The sequence below is a fragment of the Pseudochaenichthys georgianus genome, chromosome 19 (assembly GCF_902827115.2).
Source record: "Pseudochaenichthys georgianus chromosome 19, fPseGeo1.2, whole genome shotgun sequence".
NCBI lineage: Eukaryota > Metazoa > Chordata > Actinopteri > Perciformes > Channichthyidae > Pseudochaenichthys > Pseudochaenichthys georgianus.
Window position 1 is genome coordinate 9766759 of NC_047521.1, and position 7878 is coordinate 9774636.

Below are 7878 nucleotides of genomic sequence, written 5' to 3' on the forward strand. Positions count from 1 at the left end.
TTAATCTTAAATCCACATGAAGGGAATCCCTCAGTACACCCTGTCCCCTCTGTGTTTATGACATAGTAGAAAAAAGTAGCCATTGTATTGTCTTGGGAACTAGTTGTTTAATATGTCTGCAAATGTGTAATGACTTAATTTCTATTCCACCGCTTAAATTGAGGCAGCTCTCACAGAGAAGAGAGAGTGAGAGCTGCTCAGTGCCAGCAAATGTCGGATGTCCTCGTAAAGTGCTCCGCTTCACACTGGCAAAAATAAACCTCACAGGCCTGGTTGCCAAGTATTCCCGTTGATGAAAAGCCAGTTTTGAGTGGCCCCAGTTGTACCCGGCAAAGCCAAGCTGACTGGTGTTATTAGGAGAGAAGTGCGGCTGGGTTAAACAGCCACAACACTTTCTCTGGCTAATGGAGGCTATTTTATAAATTATTATTTTCCCTTGGTAATCTGGAGGCGGCTGAAGCACAGACGGTACAAAGGGGGGCTGGGGGGATGTTTTAAATTGAATTTTCTAAAAAGTACAATGTTTTCCCGGGTTATTTATGCTTTTGTTCAAAATGTATATTGAACAAAAAAATATGTTCTATATTTGAATAAATACATTCATTGTTTGTACGACGCTTTGGCAATGCAGCATGTCATTATGGTCTTGCCAATAAAGCTATTTGAAGTTGACAGAGAACCGCAGTGAAGAATAAAAAAGACAAAAGGGTAACCATCTGCGTTGAAACCACTGCTCAACTGACACAGAAAGGAATAAACAACTCAAGAATAAAGTGAAACCTAAACTTGAGGGGCAAGAAAACCACAACAGTGAGAAACAGCCACAAACGTGGAGCATGCTGGCTGACATCTGATGGGTTTGTGTGTGGGGGGGGGTGGGGTGCTACAGTATCTCGTGGACAGCAGGACCTCTAGTGGACTGGGCGACGAGCGGTGCAGAGTGCACTGATAATCCCTTGTCGTGTTCACCATGACAGCGTGCGTATCAGCGGTGGAGCTTCACAGGCCCCCGAACACAACACAAACCCACCACGACATCGCACTGAAAGGTTAGCCTCATTCTGCTGGGATAATGAGGTTTGAATAGCCAGTGAGGAGGACACACTCATTACTCTGCGTGCCAGATATTACAGCAGGAAGCAGCATGGGATTTCCTTTATGGCAGACAGGAGGGAGGGATTCTTCTTGTTATTACTTTTACACTGTATATACTGTTATCTGACCTCGCCTACTTTTTGAAGAATGTGATAACTTCAACCTCAATAGATTTCATATGATTGGGCATGTGGTGAACCTCTTCTTTGTGCTCCAGCTGAAACAAGGAGACGAGTCCTTGACAGATCATATTTAAATATTGTATAGATTGAATGCAAACATTTGCTATCCAGCTCCTCAATGTGTTCTAGCGTTAGAGACAAGTGTATTTGGCTTGGCTAAACAAAAGCTCTTTGATAAAGACGGCTGTGTGCATTGATGCAGTGTGTTGATAAGCAAGCTATACTCTGCACCGCCGGAAAATCTATTAGACGAGTTCCAGGGCAGAAACCTGTGATCATCAGATGACTGCGGTTTGTTGCATTCACCCTGGATGACTAGATCCTATGAAACAACGTTCACCTCTTCATTGTGTGGGTGCTGTAATCGAATTAATCATAGGCCAAAACACAGACCGTGCAGTGAGAGCCTTGGGGCCCAGCTTCAACTGAGGTCACGCAGAAGGTAAGGGCAAGACAACAACAGGCCTGTTATTCCAGGATGTGTATACATGGAGGAGAAGACAACATTGAACACATGTGATGCTAACCTCTGCTTATAAGCTACAAATAGATCACCTTAACCTACTTTGGGTGATTTTTACTGTCAATAATTCATTTGTTCATTTTCTTGGTTAATAGATTAGTTGCATGGTCTCTGAATACGAAATGGTTTCTGAAAACGATGAGAAAGTTTCCAAAAGTCCAAGATGAAAGTTGACAACTAATCAATAACCTGGACCGAGGTCCAAAATGTTCAGAAATGCCAGAAACATAAAGCAGGGTAGCAACATATGTGAAACAATGTAGCTGCTCCCTCATGACATGTTGAGGACATTCCATATACTGTGATGCATAATTGGCACATTTTTCGTTACAAACAAACATCTCCATTTTAACTTCCACTATCATCCTGAGACAAAGAAAATAAGGAAATGGGAAGCAAATCCTAGGATCACCCTACATACACCAGACTGAGGCTGAAGTAGAATAGTCCATTTAGCTTAGGAACCTTCCTAGCGGAGTGAAATGACCCGGAAGTCCCTCAGTGGCAGCCATGATAAGTGCCGTTTGAATTCTCTAGAATGATGAGAATGATAGGAAAGGAGGTTTCAAACTTCCTTTATAACCTCCTTTAGCTTAGGAACCACTGGACCTCCCTCACAGAAAGGAGAGGAGAAAATGCTGCCCCACAATGCCTTGCAGCCGCAGCATTTGCGTCACACAACAGTCGGCCGTTCACGGAAACAACCGATTATGACGGAGAAATGATATGATGAAAGTTACGGTGCTTATTAAGCATTTTAAAACGTATGTGGTAAGTTGCCAAAGTGCTTTGTTTTGAACGTTCATCAGTATTATAATCAAAAAGAGAAATATGAACGTTAGTTTTTACTGAAATGATCAAATAAAGTCAACATTTCACTGAGCTGTGTGGGGTTTGTTCAACTTTTAAAAGATGTTTGAATGGTGATATACGCAGTGATAGATGTTAAGGACTAACGTTTATAATAAATACATTTGTATTGATTTTAATATCTTTTCATAGTTCATATAATCATACGTATTGGGATCATGTGTATTAATGTGGACCGGAGGGAGAGGGTGACGAGCATAAGTTTCACTTTCCTTTTTTATTTCAAATCCAACTTTGGTCATGAAGAATATGTTTCTCTGTTGTCCACGTTCATAAAGCAAAGCAGCAGCATCAGAGCACGGTGCAGAGTCTCCAGATGAGTTTACAGTAGTCCCTCGTTCTTATTATACATCCATGTTGTAGTCCGCTGTATAGAAAACTGTAGTTTCCAGTTTCCCCACAGCAGCAGACGCACACAATGACGTCCGCTGGCGCATCATAAACACGTCGGATAGTGAAAGTGCATTCGGATTCTCTAAAGTACCGCAGTCTCTTCTCCTAAGTCCTTTTGAATTCTACTATCCACTATCCCTTAACCCCGTGACGCTTCACTCAGAGGACAAGGAATAGACGATAGGGTTAGACGTTAGGAGCTGATTTTTGGATTATCCGACCGCAACCTCAGTTCAGGAATAGCTCTTGACATATTGGCCTACCCAGCATGCCATCTGCCTCACTAGACAGCTCTGACATCATTATACAGCATGATACAGACCAGCACATCAGCTGCACACAGCCAAGGTTATATAAGTGAACGCTCTATGTTTCTAAGCATTAGGCCCCACCGTGGGGAATAGGAGGGGATGCGAGTAGAGAGAGAAGGGGTGGAGGGGGAAGGGGGGGTTTAAGGAGAAGGAAAGGAGTGATGAGGCCAGGAAAAAAGAGAGACAGAAACAGGGTCACAAAAAGAGAGGCCCACTGGGGTTCTTGCTGCTGGGAGAGACTGAAGAAGGTCACCTCTGGCCCCCCGAAGGAGCCCCAGCCAACAGGAAAAAAAAAAAAGAGCGGAGTAAGAGGAGAACGGGTCACATGGGGCTACACCCATCCACCTTCTGTGTTCTCTCATGGACAACACCGTTACATCACTCAGTATTGCCTATGTACTTCCCTTTAATGCATGGAAAATAACTATTTACATTAAAGGGAAAAATAAAGTTCTAGTGTGTGAGAAATCATTGCATAAGTGTTTCTACGTGTATGTATGTGTACATAGGTTCTGCACTCTCTGTAGCCAACGCTTGGGCTATTTAAAATGCTATCTGTAGAGACAATGTTTATACTTGACTGCTGGATTTGACCAGGGCTAATAATCAACCCAGGGAAAGCACACTGCGATTTAAACAGATGGCTAATGATTAATGAACTGTGAGCATCTGGGTCCGTGCCAGCTGATCTAACATAAATTTACTTTGTTTTAGTCCGGTTCTGTATAGAATCCTGACACTCTATAGGGCTTTGGCACGACACACATTAACATAATGACAGAAACCGTATTTAGAAGTAAAGATGTATTCAATCTCCCAGTCCCCTTGAGAACTTTTAGAGGAATAAATAAGCCTATATCCTACTTTAAAACCAGCATAACTTCCTTTGTTCTTTCTACTTTCCATAAGATGACGTAAAAAGGGAGGTTGTTTTGGGCCTAAATTCATCCTGTAAAACGAGACTGCAACCTTTTTCTGAGGACATCTCAAGTCTAATGATTTAAACATCTAAGAGTCAAAACTGTTTTTTTGCATTGGTTACCATGTTGATGGGGAAATCCATACACTGCCTTTTAAAATAAGCCTCAGAGGAAATGCTTCTGTTGCCAGCTTGATGGATTAAACTGAGAGAGCAAACAGCTTAGACTGTGACTTTCTATCAGCACAGAGCAAGATAATACTGTGAAAATAAATGTGACTGAGAAGGGACACCCTGAAAAAGGCTTCTGGGCAGAGTGGTCACATAGAGTGATTTAATTATTACAGCACTGTAATGTAGTGATGAGGGACTTCACACACACAACCAGCTGCAAACTCACTAAGGAAACTGTCACTATTATATTCATGATCTGCTGCACTGAGATTATTTTCTCTGGGGATTTGGTCTGAGTGAATGATTAAGTGTCAGCGCTGTCTGTCAGCAGCCAGTGAGGGCTATGGGACATCACATCAGGCTGTATTATTAAAGTGTTTCGTGGCCACATTAAGCATTGTAGTCTTGTTATAATCAGTGCAGTCATGTCGAGACAAATTCCAGGGCAATGCCTTCGTTTCAGAATGTACACCCTATTGTATTACGTGTTACAGTATTTTAACGGCATGTTTATCTAAAAACACACGCATGCAATTGTACAATTGAGTCGGAGCGTCTGAGGTAATTTAATACCCGACCCAGACAGTTTTAATGCAGTGCACATTGCGCCTCGCTAGAACACGGTGTTCTGATATTTGCAATGTGTGATACATTTCAACTGATATAGGCTCAGACAGTGATTATCTGGGATGCACTGGAGATTTGTCTACAACAGATAGTACACGGTATATGACGGTATACTAGTTACTCAAAATACCAGACTAGTGTCATGCAGACCATTATACACAATGATAAACTATATTTTTAGAGATGCATGGCAAAAAGATAAATGTTAACAACACTATTTTCAAACTGGGTTTGGTTTAGAAAGATTTATGCCAGCCCAAAAACATTTACAAATGCAATGTTCCCTTTCATTACAGCCTTACATTAGATACTTCATTGAAATCAATAGTAAAATGAACACTAGAGTGATGACAATGTTCTTACAATAACAGTGCAAGTAGGCTATGCATTTAACACTCACTTCAACACCTGAAGGAGAACATGAGGACAACAGAATGAGGGTCAAGAAACAGAGCTGAGAGGCTTCATATAGATCATTTCCTATACATTATGGGTGTATCATAGCTGGTGGTCTTTATCGATCAGTCTGACTCCCTCCGTTTGTGTGTGCACGTGTGCATGCGTGATTGGACCATGCGCGCGCCAGAGTGCAGCAGGCATAAATCCAAGTTCGGGCCTGTGTGCAGCACATAGTACCACAAGCATAAAACACTTAAAGGAAAAGGGCAGCATGACCGCTGTACATGTGTACCCGGCAGTGTTGCCTTGTAATTGACAACTAAGCAGAAGGAAACGTCAACAATAGTTGCGGAATGGCTGCAGACCAACAATTACACCCAGCCTACTGTACTGTACACCGTGTGTACCTTGGCTGCTGTCAAACCAGCCCCGGCTACTGATGCTAGCAACGCCAAACAACTGCAAACACCACGCTATGGACATCGGGAGGGTTAAAGCCTCATAGCGACACTTACCGTCGGTTACCCCCACGCGGCCTGGACACCAGTTCGGGTTGGATATTGGGGCATTAGGCGGAAATGAAGCGGGAGAAAGTCAGAGGGGCTCCTCCGGTTTGTGCATACAAGTGTAGCGGCAGCGCTGAGCGGCTACACGTCTCCCCTCACTCCGAAGCCCGGTCCTCAGCTAAGCTGCTACGCCTCGTAGTGCCAGAAGTATCCCCCTCCTCACACAGGTCCGTGTCTTCCTTTCCTACAAAGCTTTTGCATGAAAATGTGTAGTTTGTTCCCCCTTTTTTCTGCCTTTCAGTAGCGTTTGGATGGGCTGCAGCGACAGGAGGGAAAGAAGCACAAAAAAAAGAAATACTACACAGTCGCTCCTCCCTCTGCTTATGTACTGTACAGTAATGGGAGCTCTGCTGGGTTACCGCTTATTAAAACTATCTACCGCTCTCTACAGGACCACCACTGTAAAACACAAACTGTAGCCTGCACACAAACACATGTCGGACTGTGAGATGAGAAATGCTGAACATCTCCCTGCCTTGGGTCGCCTTTGCTTTCCTTATTTATTGACTCCATCATGAACGAGCCGAACCCCCCTCCCTCCTCCTTCTCCCTGTAAGAAGGTGAGATCAGTCCATCTTGGAGGTAGACATTATAGCTCTGATGAAGGGACACGACTGGGCTGTTAAATCAGTAAAGAACTATCTACATAATCTAAATAACTCAATTATCATTATAGACACTTTATCAGGAAAATGATCAACACTTTGGATTATTGATTCATCATGAATCCGTGTATCTACCGTCCAATTGTTTTTCTTTATTAAACACGTGAACGGAAGAGCGTCTGAGAGGCGTTTTTGCTTTTTACCTTACTAAATGGTCTAATGGTCATTGGAGCGAGGGGCGGGGCCAAACTCACGGAAGTGATTTCAAAACAAAAGCACTCGTTTGCTAAAATCACACTTTGAATCACTGCAGTATCCGAGATGGGTCTGTCTGCAGACCGCAGCAAGGAGGCGTTTCCTATAGGGGCGTTTCCTAACTTTTTTTATCCAGCTGCTTTTATAAATCCTCGCAGAAGAAGTCACTAGGCTTGTTTGAGACAAGCAAGACCTGCGCAGAGCCGCAGACCTGCGCAGTTGCGATCAACGTCTTGCTAGTGCGTTGCATGATGGTTAGTCATTTTGTCCGACTTGCTCTGGAGGCTCGCCCACATGAGACTTTGAAATCTCGCGGGACAAAGACGGCCGCAGCCTTGAGAGCGAGGCGAGGCGAGTTGGCGCAGTTGCTCTCCACGAGCTGCGGAAGCGAAATGCTTGATGGGAAACGGCTCGCTGGTATCTCGAGCTGAGCGCTCATTGGTGGTTTTTACCACGTGCTGCTGATGAAACTCTCCAATTGGCTGGCAAAAGTTTGTTGTTGTTTTGTGTCAGTTTTACGTCGCCACATCCATTCCCATTTTTCATCATTGTTCCACAATGTTTATCATCATGAAATTAATATCTATATATTTTATACTATACTGCTTACCGTTTTCATACTTTATATATCTTAGCATATTCATACACACTGTTCATACTGCTCACAGGCTGATATCTAGTGTATTCATACCCCACTGTTTATTCATCATTCAATTAATTCTATATGTTATTCTGTAGATTGTGTACATTACTTTCCACTTCACTGCTTGTTGCACCTGGTTAGAAGCTAAACTGCATTTCGTTGTCTCAGTACCTGTAATATGTGCAATAACAATAAAGTTGAATCTAATCTTGAGCAGGAACAAATGTATTTACTTAGTACATATCTGACATTAACGATTAAACACATGTGTGCATTCTTTATAAATGCAAACCGAGTCAAGCCGACTCCGGAGGTG

General features: G+C 43.0%; 1 protein-coding gene across 1 annotated transcript in view; it reads right to left on the bottom strand.

Moving 5' to 3' along the window:
* thrab (thyroid hormone receptor alpha b) overlaps positions 1-6467 on the bottom strand; it is a 139634-nt gene extending 133167 nt beyond the window's left edge. The window contains exon 1 of the mRNA XM_034107045.2: positions 6009-6467. The gene's annotated coding sequence lies outside the window, so the exon portion shown is untranslated. The remainder of the gene's footprint in view (positions 1-6008) is intronic.
* Positions 6468-7878: the final 1411 nt, after the last annotated feature.